The following is a 17,728-nucleotide window of genomic DNA, read 5'->3' on the forward strand; positions in this document are numbered from 1 at the left end:
CAGACCAACACACTATGGGTAAAACCTCTCATTAAAGCTCAAGAGCCCTGAAATTACTAAGTTTTTACCCACATGGAGAGTATGAGAAATCCCAACGGGCGTAGAGTTGCGCCGCGTGGTTTCTTCAGCATACGACCGCAGACAAGCTGGAGCGGATGCCAATCAGTGCGGCCAGTGTCAGAAAATACCAATATATGAGGGAAATGGGGCAGCTGCTCTGTCTGTGAGGAAATACTCAACGCAAGATCTTACAAATACTCTCACAGGACAGAAAGGTATCCAAGCCAACAAACGCCACATTTATGACAGGGCAATCTGTCAATCAAATCACAGAAGATTTTACAACAATATTTAAACCATTTACCTCAAGAACTGGAAAGACTGTGCTATCCATGGAAAGTGCCGTGAAAATACATTTCCACCCTTAACAGTTTCCCTTTTGCTGACGATACATTTTGAACTACTCCTCCCAGCAGAATTTTGTTCATAGGCTCTTTGAAGCATGACTGGCCTGTTTAACACAACATGCCACAGTATGTCAATCAGAAATGAGACCAGTCTTTGACTAGGCTACTCCAGAACTTCTACTTATTTATTATTCAGAGGTGGTTGTGCCAATATGTTTATGTTCATTATCCTGCTGAATACTTTATTATTTCCTCCATTTTGTGGACAATTGCTGAAACTTTGGTCCACTGGAGTCCCAAAGTTTTCAAAAGACTCTGTAATTCATAAATGATAGTGGCTTTATTTCTCTTTTCAATTTAAGCGGTACATCTGGTAATAATGAGGCTTGTAAGTAGGTAGCAAAGGTGTTAAGATTTATAATAATCTATTTAATCAGCTTATTTTTGAACTTGCAATGGTGTGGCGAGGGTAATATTTTCACATAGGACCAGTCTCCTTTGAACAATTTTTCTACTATAATTAATTAAATCATCATTCAAAATTTTAATTTTGTACTTCCCTAGTTTCTTTTTGGATAAATGTTTTTGGTTCTCTGAAATATTTAAGACAAAAATCCAAAAACTGTAATCCAAGATCTGTAAAGTCTTAATATTTTTTCACAGATATGTTTTGCATGTGTTTCTACTCCCATTTGGGTCTCTCCTGCTTCTAAAAACTGCTAGCGCACTTAAAAAAAAAAAACATCCGTCTATTTTTTGCCAGTTAGTTAATTTTTTTGGTGTCTTGAAAATAAATCATTTTTAAAACCTTCAAAATGTAATGTTACAAATAAGCAGCAACTGATCGCACATAGAAACCCCAGCATAGACCAACCCGATTCCTAGCAACCCCCAGCTGAGCTCCAGCATGTATGTTCAGCTGGTTGTACCACAGTATGTGCTGTGCAATGGCTACTGGATGACAAGAGTTTTGTTGTTGACTTACCATCCAGAAACCACTTGTTGCTTTCTTGTTGTATTCAACTTCTGTTGTTTTCGACTTCAATTATACAACAGATTACTCAGCTGTATAACTGAGTAATCTGTTTTTTCATTTTAGTCATTTTAACGTGAGAGTGTAGATGTTGAATTGGGGAATGTGGCCAGTGGCAGCAGCTTATTTTGATTAGGCCTATTTTGACAGGCCCTAAAACAGCTCATTCTGAAAGGAAACTCAACATAGGCAGAACTGAGCAGACTAAAATCTTATTATTTAGGAACAATTTTGTGCAAAAAGTGTAATTAACTTGTTTTGTATAGGCCGTAGACCTATCCTAACCTGTTCAAGGAAGTATAATAGGCCACCTTTAAAAAAACACTGTTTCAGCTAACCAATAAAACCAACCAAAATCTCCCAATGTTCTATGTGCAAGGAAGTCTGGATGACATTTAGCTGGTTTTTATCCCCCAATTCCACCCTTTTGGACTACAGTGGGTGACAGTACTCTTCAAGAGGCCTATTGCAAGCTGAATGGCCACTTCATCTAGATCACAGCAGGTACACAACTCTTTCCTGGGCTGCTACACCAACTTCTCAACATAGCAAAACAGAACTAGGGCACCACATGGGTTGCTACTGGTGAGATATCTGACAACAATTGGTGCCTTCTGTGGAGTCTAAGATTCCTGGCAGAATGAGAGATACTCCCAGGAGGGTGAATAATCTTCAGACCTGCCAGAATAGGCACCCTATAACTTGTAACAGATGACAACATGAAGGGCAAATAACAGCAGTATGTAGCTCCATTTCAAAGCAGAAGGGTAAAGGTGCTACAACCCAATTCCGACCTGCTATTGTCAGATTTTGAATAAAATCCCACCCAAAAATTATGGTATGGGAAAGATATTACCATCATTTTTTTGTATGACAATATTATGACAACATTAACATTAAACCAGTAAACTAACATTGCATGCAACAATGTTAGTTTACTGCACGTCTTGAAATTTATTGGGCTAGTTTATTAATTTTATTTTGGTGATTTGTAATGGTGTTTTATATTTTTTTACCAATACGTTTATTAATCAACACTCTGGTTAACAGAGGTTTATTTTTTAATGAGCTACTTAAAAACATTTTTATTGATTCATATTGAAATTGACTCTGTTTTCATGTTAAAATTTCAGTCTTCAATCAAATGTTAGAGGTCCCACAGGACCCATCTTGCTCGAAGACTCACTTTTTAAAAGATAAAAACAGAACAAAATCAAGGATTCCATTAAGAGACAGTTTCATTACTTTTAGCAACCAAATGTTTTTTATTAATTAAAGGATTTAAAAAATATTGTTCTGATCTGTAAACCTCTGAAGAGAACCCCTCTTAAAATAATTTCAATCAACTAAATTAGAAATCAAAAGAGAAAAAGATCAGTAAATCCATTTACCATTACATTAAACATAACGTCTCCCTATGGTTTACTTTTTCTTTTGATGGTATGCATTTTATGATATATGTCTAACCGATGATGTCATCAGCTGTGGTGCCTTGCCTTGTTTAGAAACTCCCAGAAGAAATGCTGTTCTGAAAAGGGAACAAAAGCAGAAAGCAATGTAGCATAACAGAGCGGGCCACTCGATAATCCCTCGGGAATAACGGTCATCTAAGTCACATGTCTTCCTTTGACTCACCTTTGGTTTAGAGTAAATTAAGTCAAATACCCTAGGGAATTTGTTGCCATTTCCATTCAAGATATACATGCTGTATGAAATGATGTCCTGACTTAGAGAAACTGTGAAAAGGAGACAGAATCAGTCACAGCCAACAAATAAGGAGCTAGGTTAGACACTGAAAGAAAACCTAACAGCTCCCCTGCTGTCCCTATCTAGTCAACATGATGGAGGAAAACCTTAATGCTTTAGCAGCATGTTCACCTAGCAGACCTGTCAACACAAGTTTGAATGATAACTCATCTATCCTTAAGATAACAAAATGTAATTCCTCACTCCCTCATCCAAATTATTGCAAACACCAGTTCACTTTTTGAAATCAATTATAATTTACACTAACAATAATGAGTATGCTAAGAAAATGCAGCCTGGTTACCCCAAAACTTCAAATAAACATGCACCTTGCTACTGTCTACTCAGTTGTCATGACCTGAGGGTGAAAAACCCAAACATGCACTAAGGCCGTGGTTTCCTTTCCAGAGATCTACTGATGCAACAGAGAGAAACTAACTCACCCTGCGCCATCTTGATACGCTCCGGCTAATGGCTAAGCCTCTTCATTGTGTCTCTGACAGTTTTAATTAAAACAGAGTTATATTTTGATTAAGGACAGCAATAAGGCAATTTCATAGTGATGCTCTGCAAGCAAAATTGCTTCCTAGCCTTTCCAAAAAAAAAAAACAAGAATACATTTATGAATAAATGAGAGTGGAATTGTACCGATAAGGTTCTTTTTGGCCAAGGATGATTTCCAGTTTTGTTTGCATTCTGACTGACCTCGATTCCAGCTTTGACAGATACTTGTTCAGAGGATTATGTAAGAAAAGAAAAAACATTCTAGAGGTTCTTCGATAGAGACCGTAGCTCTGAGTCCAGATGACAACGAAGGAATACAAAATTTTCAGTTTGTGTCTTTCAGCTTTAAAAGTGCATTAAAGCACAAATTGTCTGAAGTGTTTACATACTATTTATAGGAAGAGTTCTTAGTTTTGATTGATTTAATCAACAGGGAAAAACCCCTTTTTCAGTATTTGACCTGCCAATCACCTTTCAAAACTGATTTAGAGAAGACTGTCGTAATTATAAGTGTAAAATAAATAAAAATAGGAAAATGGGCTGTATGTTATTAATCAGATGGTACACCTAATAAATATTAAGGGTAATAGATATTAAATATGCAATTCTATCACAGATGATTGTTCACTTTTTTGGCCACACCCACATAAAGCAGATCAGAGTCAACTCAAGGAACAAGCAAACTGCAACCATTAGGGGGCGCTACTGACAGAAATGAGATCTTGAAATTTAAAACCTGTAATTGTGCTTATCAAGAATTACTTTTGAATTCAGATTGAAGGCTTCTGAACCTGGGATTGTTAAATGTCCAACGCGCAAAGGCTGAGTAATTTAAAAGAGATATTAGCATTGCTACGGTCGGTGACTGGCTAAACTGGAAAAGCTCCAGGTAAGCTGTTCCTTTTCCCAGTTTGTCAGTTCCTGCTTCATTTTCATAATAAAACTATTTCATGCCAAGGTACTTCAACTATTGCGTATCACTTTATTTTTCTACATAGTGAAGTATTTAATTGAATTACAAGTATCAAATCGTCATTTTTACCAGTTCTAAGCATTATTTCCTCCTGACTTATCAAATAGGACAGTTGGGTATAATAACAGTTGATCAAATTATAAGAAGTCCAAGCAACCTTTGATATTATTTACAGAAGCCGAACAATAAACATTTACTTACAATAGAGTTAGCAGATTACAGAAAATTCTCAATTATTGAAGTCAATATAGAACATCCCAACGAAAATTAATGTCAACATTTACCAGATAAGAATTTTATAAAACCTGTGTTCAGCCAAGATTTCTGAATAAATATGCCAGTCATTATATATTTTTTAAGATATTGTCTTAACTGGCCAGTGTTCAGCACAATGAGCATGGAAAGTATTTGTACTAAACAGTATCAGTATTTTATTGCCCATAAAATATATTGAAACCTGTATTTTAAAACTAATCACATTTGGACGACAATGATATGATTTTCTTGTCTACCAGATATGCTTTCATCAAGACGATAGACATCATAAAGAGAAAGTATACTCACTGTTACATCTAGTGTCTTGATGCATAAATGATATGGTCTTTAATAATTAAAATTATTTGTCTAACCTCAAATGTTTGAAACTCCACCAGTTTTCCACCACTTCATCATTTATTTAAAAAAATAAAGCCAAAATGAATAAGTTTTAAAAGAAAAGCAAACTCCTAAGATGCATACAAAGTATGTGGAAGCGTAGAAATTTAAAGGGTATACTCTCTTGTTGCTGTTATTGTAAAAGTTAAGACTCCAACAATTTCTTCTTTTCTTTTAAATGCTCATTCAAACTATTCCGTTATAACCATTTCACCAAATCAGAAGAACTGGTTATTATTTTATAATTGTGACAATGACTGCCATCTGAAATATTTAACATTATAAATGGTTCACCATGGTTGCTGCATTTGAAAGGGTTCCTGACCAATATTGGCTAATGCCCCTCCAGCCTCCGTGCCTAATGCAAAGCCAGGGAGAGTGTTCATTTTGCTTTGACCAACACCCACTGACATGTGGGCCCCAATTCAAATCCTGCCCAGGGCCCCTCAAAAATCTGGGATTGGTCCTGCATCGGAATGAAATCTGTCTGCACACATAGTGATGGAAAACAGTCTGGGGGAGAAAGAAAAAAGCAACAATAGAGCGTGGCAGGTGCTTTTGCACTTGATGGCCACAGGAAAACTCAAAGACCTCTGTCAGATGACGATGAAGCAAAGCGATGATGCAAGTGAACCAGCCAGATTCTTTCAGGTTTCTTTGACGAATCAACATTAATGTGACGGGTCAAATCATTACAATGCAATTGCATATTAAAGCACAGGGTGACGACATGCTCAATCCCTACAGACCACCACTTCTCTCCCCACCTCTCTTCCCCCCTTTTATCTCCCTCCTTATTTTATTAGTGATTCTCGGCAGAGTTTCTGCTTGACTGAAAATTTCATCCCTGCAAAGACAACTGCGACGCCAAGCTGTCCACGGAGAGGTTCATGCGGCCAGCCATGCAGGTGTTATTTGCATTGGGCGGGGGAATGACTTGTGAAGTGAATGAGGAATAATTCTGTGCCCCATCATTATCACAGTAACGCTCTTATAATTAGAAGAACTGGCAGCAGACCAATATAATATGCATCTGGTCCAGTCATAAAAGTTGCTGCTGGCTATACATTGGGTTTGAATAAACAGAGGCGCAACAAACTGCATGCGTGGCTGTCTGCAAACCAATGAGATAATTTGCTATATTTATTTTTAAAATTAAGTTCCAGCTTAAATTTAAAGTGGAGACATGCATGCTGTCAGTAGAAATCTGTGCAAGTTAGGCAACTTAACAGGAATCTTACCCGACTCAAGTTCAACGGAGAATATTCATATGCACTTACTGAATCTCCTCTTTGTCGCCGCCGTTTGCATTTCTCTCCTTATCTGAAGAAGCGCCGCGTTTAGTCCCGTCTTCACTAGTTTGAACCAATCCACTTCATGTAATTAACAACCACCAAACAGAGGAGTTAGAACCGAGCGTGTGAGAAGACAGAAATTTAAAAGAAAAAAAAAAACACAGGTGGGAAAGATAGAGGAGTCCACCTCCGGAGAAGCACGAGGTCCTATCCCGGTCAGCCGACACCGGGGTGGGGGGTCGTGGATCTGCTGTGGATCTATTCGTGGCAGCTCCGGTTCGCTGCTGCCGCTAACGGGTTAACGTCCGCCTCGCTCAAGTGTTCGGCGTCGCTGCCAACAAAATAAAAGAGAGAGAGGAAAAATGACGGAGAGAAGAAATATTGTTTCCCTCCTTGTCTGTAAAATGCGCCGCTTTTAAGTTAATTTGCGAGCATAAGAAGGAGAAGGAGCCGTGGCAGGCATGGAGTTGTTGCGTCTCTCCCCCCTTCGCAGTCACGCTTCTTTCTGCCTCCGTGGTGAAAACACACACACAGGTCGGTTGGTCAGTAGGATTTAAAAAAAAATTATTTCGGTTTCACTCGGCTTTACTCGCCTCTGAGTGTCCATTCATTGCCGCTCTCCTCCTAAAACGTGCACCAAACGTGAAAATCTCACGGAAATAAAATCCTTCCCTGTTTACCACAGAGGATAAACTTCAAAACAAACAAGGTGAATTTCTGAGGAGATTATGCCAGGGACGGATCGCGAAACAATGGACTCCCAGCTGGGCACAGACCGAAAAGCTCCCCCTAACCACACTACAGTTAAAAAAGCACTTGTGGCAACCACACATAAAACCCCACAAAATAATATGTTGGTGTGGGTGCGTCTTAAGCTCCATATAGCAATCGCTATATCGCTGCATAAATGAAATTTTATTTTAAATAAATAAATAAATAAATAATAATAATAATAATATTGTGATTTTCGTTATTCTTACCTCCTTAGCAGTAAGCTACTTTTTTTTATTATTAAACAAGCTAAGTTTAAAAAAATATTTGGGGTTGAATATTGTCTAGGTCTTTAAATGCTCCTGTAAATCACTGAAGGGCCTGTTATTATTATATCAACCTTCCAGGTCACTCAGGTCTTCTGGTTCTGGTCTACTTTGCACTCCCAGAATCAGAACCAAACATGGAGAAGCAGGATCCAGTTTTTATGCTCCTCTGATCTGGAATAAACTTCCAAAAACCTGCAAAAATGCTGAAACTCTGAGTTTCTTTAAATCAAGACTATGCCCACCCGTTAAGAGCTGCCTTTGATTAATTTATTCAAGTAAACTTGCCTTGCTTAACTTATATGAATGATATTCAGTACAAAAGACTGCTTAAACAAGTAAAATCAGCTGGGTTAGGTAAAAATAAACTTGTCCAGTTAGGGTGCAGAGCTTGGATATGACCCACTTGCTTTTAAACATAAGTGTCCTTTAGGCTCATTCATTAATCTCTCTATTGTTTTAGGTCAAAGAGAAAACTCAGGGCTAAGACAAACATTTCCTAACGACCTTGTTCTTGGTAGCAGTTAAGTTAAACTGCACTTTCTGTTCTTCCTAAGGAACCCCTCTGGCTATTGGCCCTCAGATCTCACTCAGGGAGCTTCTGAAAGGAGCAGAATCATGAATCATCACTGGGAAGAGAACATTTATAAATATTGCCCTATTATCCTTATTTTCTTCTTCACCAAATAAATTTCATCTGGTAGCCTTCTCACCACCTCTGCTCTCTTTGTGTAGACTCAGGACAAGATTATAATTCATAATTCATAGGTGTTTGCCAGCTCTCTGGCTCTTTCACCAGGAGGTAATATAGTTTCTTTTAAGGCAGGAGACTGAGAGGGAGATGGGACATATTCCCCAAGGTTTGATGACACAGAGGTAGATTATCATGCATCTTTAATTATCATAAGGGAAAAAAACACATGCTAGATAGCATGTGTTTGCTAGTTTTTAAACTAGCATATTTAAACATGAAGTTTAGTAATAGAGACAGGGAACGGGCTGTGCTTACAGTGCAGTCTGGTTGATAATGCTTGGGCACTCGAGTGATTCGGCTGAATGCGCAGGGCAAGGATGATATGACCCCCAGTAATGAGGACCTGAATATCTTCAAGATTTTGACACTTTGCTCCCTCGCTTCCTAACCTTAGTGTGATCAATCGTTAGTTTGGCAGAACCCCCTACCGAACTGCAGCCTGGCTACCTCCTCACCTTATCTAATAATCGGTGCAAATTATGTTTACACAAGGTTTCACCCTGCAATAAATGTCCCTGCAATTGGGCCATCCTCCGTTCACCCCACACAAACACAGAGACACACAGACACACACATGGACCTGTGTATTTGTACTTCATTTAGCAATAATGAGTTGCTATGCGACCTCAACGTGATTGAAAAGGATTTCTGTTCCTTTTGGCGTACAAATGATAACCCTAGTCAAAGCACAATGTTCCTGGAGCAGGATCTTGTCAGACAAATAAGAGACCAAGCCAGCATTATTACACTCAGAGGGAGGCCATTGTTTTGATACAGCAACCATCAATATGTAGGTGCCAGACAGAAAAATTGGTACATGTGCTCAATACTGCTGCAGCGAATCTCTGGTGGCCGACAACAGGCTTGCTTTTCAGCTAAAGACCTCTCCTGTGGACAGTGTGGAGACTCATAAACAACCTTTCTGTCTGAAGGTCAGAGACAATGTTTAGTGTAGGGTTTTTTCTCCTACAGAAGTTGCTAAAAACTCCTCCGAGGGCAACTATGCTTTTTCATTGCCAGATTTTCTAAACTGAACACCAGACATCACCACAGGTTTAGTCAATATAAAACCAGATAAAAAGCATTTTATCTACTGTGATGTAGAAAATCTCAGTATTTACGAACAAATGATTTGCAACAACAAGGCTTGATATACACAGATAAGGCATAACATTATGACCACTTACCTAATAGAGTGATGGTAACCCCCTTTGGACACTTAAATATTTGCTTTAGAATCTTGCATCAAGAAGTTAGCAGTAGATCCTTTCTGTCTTGTAAGTTTTGATGTGGAGCCAACAACTCTTTACAACAAATAAAACAATTGAAATAGCTCAACTAACATGATTTTCCTTCATATTCAATATGAAGTGGCACTTTTAATTGTTACTACAGTCTCAAATGTATTAAATTCTTTCATGAAAAGCATTTTCAGTCCTTAGTGAAGCACCTTTTAGCTGGTACAATCTGGTGCAAATTGGAGTTATTGCCAGGCACAAGATTCTGGCTGCGTTCCTGACGAATCTCAGCCCACTCTTCACAGCCAAAGGCCATCAATTCATTAATATTCTAAAATTTGGCTTTTTAAAATCTCACCAGAGAGCCTAAGTTCAATTCAGGCAACTCTAGTATCATCCAGGAATTCTTCTGAAACTAAGCCTTGTTGGAATTTGAGTTATGCCTGGAGTTGTTGTCTTTTTTCAAGCCCCAGTGACATTTTAGTTTCAGCATCTTTACAGACAGAATGAGAGATTTACTGATAATTAATTTAATTCCTCTTGCAGGTTTCCAAAGCCAGAGGAAGTAAAGCAGCCCGAGGGCATTACTGAGCCACCATCCATGTTTTATGGTAGGCATGGTGTTGTTTCAGCATGTGCTTCGGCCGTCCTCTTCCAAACATATTGCTGATCCAAAACCCTAAAAAGTCAAAAGATCAGAATTCTAAAAGCATTTTGTGTTTTTATTCAGCCATGAACAAACTGGAGCTAACTTTTCTATTGTTTTTGGGTTAGTTTCCGTGGTGGCGTAAGGGATAGTGCGACCCATATTTGGAGGCCTTGAGTCCTCGACGTGGCCATCGAGGGTTTGACTCCCGGACCCGACGATATTTGCCACATGTCTTCCCCCCTCTCCTTCCCCGTTTCCTGTCAGCCTACTGTTACATAAGGGACACTAGAGCCCACAAAAGACCCCCTGAAGGGGTAAAAAAGAAAAAAAGTTATAGCATGGCACTCTTCAACATTTTCTATTTGCTTTACTATGGAGATTGAAACATCAGTGGTTTCTACCACTAAATCTTGCTGTTGGTCTTTTTTAGCCAGTGGAGCATTTTGACCATGTTTCCTCCTCAGAAGTCTGGTGGAAGCTGTTCATAATTTCCTTTTCCTGCTACACCCAAGCTGCTTTTACTTGTGCACTATGCTTCCAGCTTTATCTCAACGAACATTCAGTTCATTTGCTAACTTTTTGTACTCTTTCCCTTGTTTGTGTGTAAAACAATGATCTTGCAATGAAACATTACCATTAACTGTTCTGGTATCTGAGCCATTCCATCTCAAACAGCATGGATGCATCAGGTGTGTTTGAAACCACACTGGATTTGCAAACATGTGAATCTGATCAGAGGCTGAATCATTCTGAGACTGCAGTAGTCATTGAACACATTCATTTGGGTGAAATCTTTCCAAATATTCTTCATTCTGATGTACATTGTTTATGGCTAACATCAGAAAAAAATTTTTTTATTCTACCTGTAAATCTAATCTGTAGTGGTAGTTGAATAATTTTCAATACAATTGCATGGACTAATAATTGAGTAAAAAGAAACAAACAAAGATGAAAGATGCCAACTCTAACTACTCCACAAACTACTTCATAAAAGCTAAAAGGTTAAGTACATGGATGGGGAATTCAGAATTGAGAATACTAATTAAAACTGATTAGAAATCCCCCTTTTTTCAAACATTTACTTGTCTCTCAAGACCCTAAGCAAAAGGGTTTTTAAGCCTCATATTACATTCTAATTTCTAATATTAACCTTAAAAAGGAACGATTAAACAAAAAAAAGCATTAAAACAAAGCTTTGAACCAACTTTGAACCTACACCTTTCAACTTCAAATCACCAGAGAGAGTCTCAGTATGGGGCTGCTCTAACTTCATTTCTATTTTGACAAAAAAAAATTACATTTGTACCAAGAAGAATTCAGTCTGCAACATGTTTAAAACAACAGACAATTCTTGTCTGTCTTTGCACAAGCTTTTGGATGTCTGTTGGTTTCTCATTGGGAATAAGCAGCCCTCTTAAAGAATTTTAAAAAGATGACCTGAAGTAAACTCTTCAGAAATGAAGGGAAAACAAAACGAAACTTTGCAAGAACCTGAGAATATCAGACAATGTGTTTGTGTGCAATTCAAAGAAGACAATTTGCCACAATTAAGTTAGAGGGCAATCCTTGTATCCTGTTGCTCAGTAAGGCTTTTGTGGATTTCCTTGGTTCTCTCTTCACGGAGTATTCCTGAAGTTAGGTTCATTCTTGGTAATGCAAATTTCAGGGAATAGGAGTCGTCAAGTGGGACTGATCAGCCAATCAGAAGAGGGCTTTGGTTAACTTAAGTGATGCAACAAGTTAGACAGAAAAAATTCAAAATGGGTTCTTGTTTTTTTAAACAAAGGGTTGTAGGAGTTTTCAGAACTCCTACACTCCTACTCCTGTTGGATCTCCTGCTGCCTCCCATATCAGGAACCGCCACTGTGTATACAACACCCAGTAACCGGTGCCTAGATGGAAAAACGACCTGTCAATCATCATATTGCTATGCCAGATCACTGTACGTACTCTTATACCGTTAACATTTTTTGTTAGGGAATTTACATCTAATAGAGGAGTTAAGTACGAATTCCACTCAAGACTGCTTCTTGTTCATAATGCATGACTGACTAAATTAGTGCAAATGGAAAAGTGTCTGAGGTTCCATATCAGCCTCAAACCAAAACACTGTTAGGATTAAACTTCATACATGGATCCCTTTATCAGCTACTCACTTTTTAAACTGAACTCTGTGGGGAAATTAGGTAGAAGAAATGACTTGTAAAGCAGATCCCTCTAATTGGAAGGCTCTTTGCATGGTACTTGATGGTGTGAAGGCAGATTCTATGGAATATAAAGTTGATTAAACTTTATATTGCATAGGAATCCTTACATATATATTATAGATTGTTTACATTTATAGACTGACTACCAATGAAAATTACCTTATCTTAGCCAACTCGAGCACATTTCCATCATATGATGTAATTAATGTGCACTGTCCCTGACAGACAAATAAATTCAAAAGTCTAAATAACCAGTAATAATTAATTGCATACACACTTTCTTAGCAGCTCCATTCCTTAATGCAGTGAATTTTCAGGATGAATGGTGAGAACAAAAAAAGAACCAAACCAGATTAGATCTATCCTACTAAATCTGAACTATTTTTCATGAATTTGATTTTTGTGACTTCCAAGGCCACGACAGTCATGGTTGTAGCCCCCATTATTCCCTACCTGGAAGTGTAATTATAATGTTGGGAATCCATTAAGCATCTGAAAAACTTTAGTAACATTCAGATGTAATTTTCACACTCCAATTGGCCAGATGCCTTTATTCAGAGTGATCTGTGAAGAAGATCCGTAAGCTTCAGATCTAAAAGAGTCTCTGCTTCGCAATTAATAGTATTTATTAAAGGAAGGATTGACAAAACCTATACTGCAGTGCAGAAGTATTTACCCCAGCTTGAAAATTTATACATTTTGTCATACTAACAAATGTTTTTTTTTTTTTATTTAATTGGGATTTTATGTGACAAACCTGCACAAGATAGTAGGATTGCACAATACACTGCAAATGTATCAGTATTGCAACAATGTTGTTTTGCTGGAAGATGAATCTCTAACCTCAGTTACAACGTTTTTGCAACTGCTGACTGATTTCCATACAGGAAATCAGTCATTTCCTTTAGTATTAACTTTAGCATTAAATAACTGACTGAGGTCTTATGGTTGTATTTCAGCAAAGCAATGTAAGCAAAGCTAGTAGCATACTGGAATTTTCATACAGGAAATCAGTCAGTGTGTTTTCCAAACCTTGCCACACTGTGATGCCACTACTGGTGCAATATTATTTTTCTGCCACATATAGTGTTTTGCTTGTAGCTCAAAATGCTTAGTATTTATCTCATCTATCCAGATGAACTATTTTCACAAAGATCCTCCGGCAGATCCTCCGGCAGCATCTTTACCTGAGTTTATCTTCTTTATTTTATCCCCACCTTGTAAGTATAGGTAGATGTCCATGTCTTGATAGGATTGGAGTTATGCCACAATCTTTCCAATTTCAAATTATTAATTGATCAGAGCTCTGAAACGTTAAAAGCTTGGGTTGTTGGTTTATAACCTGTATCTTCTACGTAATCCCTTACTTGTCTGGTCTTTAATCTTCACGGTTACCATGCTTTATTTTTTTTTACTCAAATAAAAAAATTCACAAAGATGATTCATTTTCACTTTAACATTGTGCACTACTTTGTGTTGTTTTCTAACATGAGGGGGGCTTTTGTTCCCCTTGTTAACATTAGATGTGTTTAATCCTGTGGGTGCCATTTCATTCAGTGATAAAATAATTCAACAAATCCTAAAATAAACAAAATTAATTGATGCAATTCAGTCAGGACCACTTTTGCTAGAATAATAATCATAACCATGTGCAATAATAGTAGCAATTAATACCATTTTATATGCTGTGGGTTGATTCACCGACCTCCCTGCTCCTCTGTGCACAAACATGGAAAGCCAGAGGCAGGAGAAGCAGGAAAGAGCTAAATAAATAACAAGTATTAAATTGATTAGGTCAGACACAATATAAACAAGATGAGTTAGGGTAAAAGTGAGCTGGAAAGCAGCTCAAGAAGGAAGAGACACAAATTTTCAGGTAGTTAACAGTTTAAATAAATGGCAATAGTAGTTTCGATGTTCAGAACCAAAACAGCAGATGAGCTAGTGAGGAATGCTAACATGCTAACATGACTCACTATTGCGTTTTGCTACTAGACTAGCAAAAACATTGAAAGAATGATTTATCATGGTCCTATATGGGTCAATAAGATCACTTCTTTTGTTTTTTTAACTTTAGTATTAAATGACTGATTCAGGTACCGTACTCTTTTGGTTCTGTTTCAGGAAAAGCAATGTAAGCAAAGCATGCTGGAATCAGTAAGCACTCCTTAGCGATGAAGAAGCATCACGTTGTAACTGATCTACATTTTCTTGTCCGACAAAGCCACCTAAAAGTGAAGGACTGGGTTTGTTTGTGTGAAGAGGCTGCAAACTGTGCGTAGGCACCATTCTAGGCGTGTTTATTAACGCTGAGTATAAATTTAAGCCTCTGTTGCCTGCAATTTAACTCTGTAGCACTCAGACATAATGGTCACTTCCCTCCAGTATTCAAACTCTTCTGAGCTAAAAGCCTGTCATCAAGTCATTTTTTACAATAACCATTATAGACTCCTTTATTTTTCTTATTGGTAAGTTGCTCTGTATAAAAGGCTTTGCTAAATAAATTAAAGGTATCAAACACACACAGAAAAGGAAGTTGTGGTTTGGCTGTAAGGCAACCTGCTACACTCATGTCGAGAAAATAGTATCTGTGGCAGAAAATGAAACGGAGAAGGGTTGTGTCATTTGGTTTCAGATTATCATACGCAACTATATTGCAGTACAGAGTATCGTGTAATGGAAACACAGTCCAGAGTTATTATGAAGCCTCTAAGATGTTCCTCTCCATTTAGACGCATAAATCACATCAAACTTCGATGTCTGTAACCCCTAACTCATTAAATAATTTGAAATAACTCCGAAATTATAGACCAGTTCCCTCATTTGATGGGATTACAATATGAACTAAGGTGACTTGGCTGATCTGGTGGCAGGAAATGAGCAACAAATGGTTGTTATTTTGTAGTAAAGAATAAAATAAAATGCACACTTCCTTTTCAAACCGGAAATAAAGAATTATTATTACACTTCTTCTTTTCTTTTTTTTTTCAAAATAAAAGAGTGCAAGTGCATTGATGTGACTAAAAGGAGAGGAAAAGAGGAAGTTTTCCCTTCTAGGTTATAAGTGGATCAAAAAAGATAACTATTGTCTACCTAGAAAACTAGTTCTCATTTCGGTTGAAGTGAAAAATGTTCAAAAGCTCAACTGTTCAAAATATGAATGCCAAGCAGACGCTGCTCTAAAAGTCACATGTACAAATCTAACATCCAATACAGAAGCTTATGTTTCAAATTTAACCATAACTGATTAAAACTTTAACTTGTGCTTAAATTAATTCAACAATATAATAGCAAGAAAAATAACAGTTAATACAAGGTCTTTTTTTATTTGAATGTTTTCTTTGACTAAATCATGTAGGATCTTATTTTTATATGAAGTATTCTTCTCCATGAATATCTCTGTCACTCTGTAAGAAGACGTCCTTGTTATCTCATTTCCTCATTTGAAAAAAAAAAAATAAATCAGGCAACTTTAATAAAGATAACCGCCAAGGAGTTGAGTGACCTGTAAAGATTTTATTTTGTATAATATTTTCTTATTTTTCAGACTGTCTTCAATCTTTTCAATAAGTAGAAGCACAACACGTTTTGCCTGTTGAGCCCATGGGACTCAACACTGCCCCCTGTTAGTGAGACACAGTGCTTTCTCTCACCCTGGACATTTTCACTGCGCATTTATGGGAAATCAGAAAGGATAAATATGCCACTCAATGTTCAAACTGTTGAACATCAGTCTATATAGAACATGTACAATTAAACAAATATACTAGGAGGATAAAGATAACAGCAACAGGCATGCACCAATTGCCCGCTTCATTGACAACGTGTCACAGCGCCACCACAGGTGAGGCACAGCAATGCACTCACTCGCCTCAGACTTCTTCCATGTATTTGAACAGGTAAATGGCAAATTGTGACTTTGACCAAAATAATGTTGATATCACCAATAAAAATGTAATTTATATAAAAGCCAGGAGGAAATTTAGATTTTCTGTCATCTATTTTACTTCTCATGTATCTATTTTACTTGTCAGGTGTCAGGTCTCACCAGTAATCTTGATTGCATGACAAAGGTCATGAACCATTTTTGCCTTAAGGATAAAAGATGCTTCCTCCCACGTTGGCTTTCTCCCACAATCCAAAATCATGACTGTCAGGTTAATTGGTCTGTCTAAATTAGAGCTGAATGAGTGTAGAAAATCTTGCGATGTCAGTTGCGATACGCCTCTATTGTCTTTTCCTCTCTGTCTTATCTGTGCTTGCATCACTGTGTGACTGTTAGCATCTTGGTGTGAAAGATACTTTGCCCTGTATGTCTTTGTTCCCTCTTTTCCTTTCTGCTTCTGGAAACAAACTTATTTATATAAAATACTTTTTAGGTTTTTAACTAGTTTAATTAGTGTCATTTAAAAACTTTACTCCCCTTTACTATCAACTGGGATTGGTTGTTACATTTCAGTTGTCATTGTGTCTTTAACAAAGGATGTGTTATTTAAGTGCTGTCAATTCATGGATTTGCCACTCAAACAGAGAATGATATGTTCGTGCAGTGAGCTGTGTGAATGTTCATGTTTCACTTTCATAAATACATAGACACTTCTCCAGAATTGTGTCATTATTTGTGTGTTTTGTGAGTTCATATCTGACAGGTCCACTGGATGTAATAGAGAGAGATCAAAATGTGAAAAGTGTAAACTGCTTCCATAAATCATCATAAGCACCTGGTATCATTTCTAAAATAATTGCTTTCCTATTTGGAAAAGAAAAATCCATTAGAAAATCTCTGATGAATATTCTTTGGCAAAGACTGCTGCAGGGTTTCGAAGCAAGGGGAGATATCAGCCTTTGTAAATTGGAGAAAGGAGCATTGGTGCTTGGGGGTGAGAGGATAAGGTTTTTTAAAATTAGTTTAATTTGCTATTTTAATGCTCATTTGTACACATATTTTCACAAATGTTCAGTGAAAATGTCATCTTCCTTCAGCAAGCTGCATCCCCCCCAGTAAAATTTATAAATAATTTTACTCAGTTTTGCTTTTATCTTTTCAAAATCAATGATTAACAAATGAAACACATCATTTAACTTTTACAAAAGAGACCTATAACCTAGATTTATTAGAATTAATTTAATGATTTTGCAAAGCAGCACCAAAACAGCGTAGGGATGACTTTTATCGTCCCCTGAAATCTGGTATGTGGTGTCTTTATGGTTCTTCATTTCTCTTATTTACT

The 17,728-nt window shown here is 37.3% G+C and overlaps 1 protein-coding gene across 3 annotated transcripts in view; it reads right to left on the reverse strand.

Moving 5' to 3' along the window:
• Window positions 1-7,140, reverse strand: part of LOC114147024 (protein tyrosine phosphatase receptor type F) — a 240,532-nt gene extending 233,392 nt beyond the window's left edge. For 2 of the 3 annotated variants that reach the window (XM_028021537.1, XM_028021536.1), the window contains exon 1: window positions 6,598-7,140. The gene's annotated coding sequence lies outside the window, so the exon portion shown is untranslated. The remainder of the gene's footprint in view (window positions 1-6,597) is intronic. The other variant, XM_028021538.1, reaches the window with a different exon arrangement.
• Between the last annotated feature and the right edge of the window lie 10,588 nt (window positions 7,141-17,728).

This window comes from Xiphophorus couchianus, chromosome 6, assembly GCF_001444195.1.
Source record: "Xiphophorus couchianus chromosome 6, X_couchianus-1.0, whole genome shotgun sequence".
Lineage (NCBI taxonomy): Eukaryota > Metazoa > Chordata > Actinopteri > Cyprinodontiformes > Poeciliidae > Xiphophorus > Xiphophorus couchianus.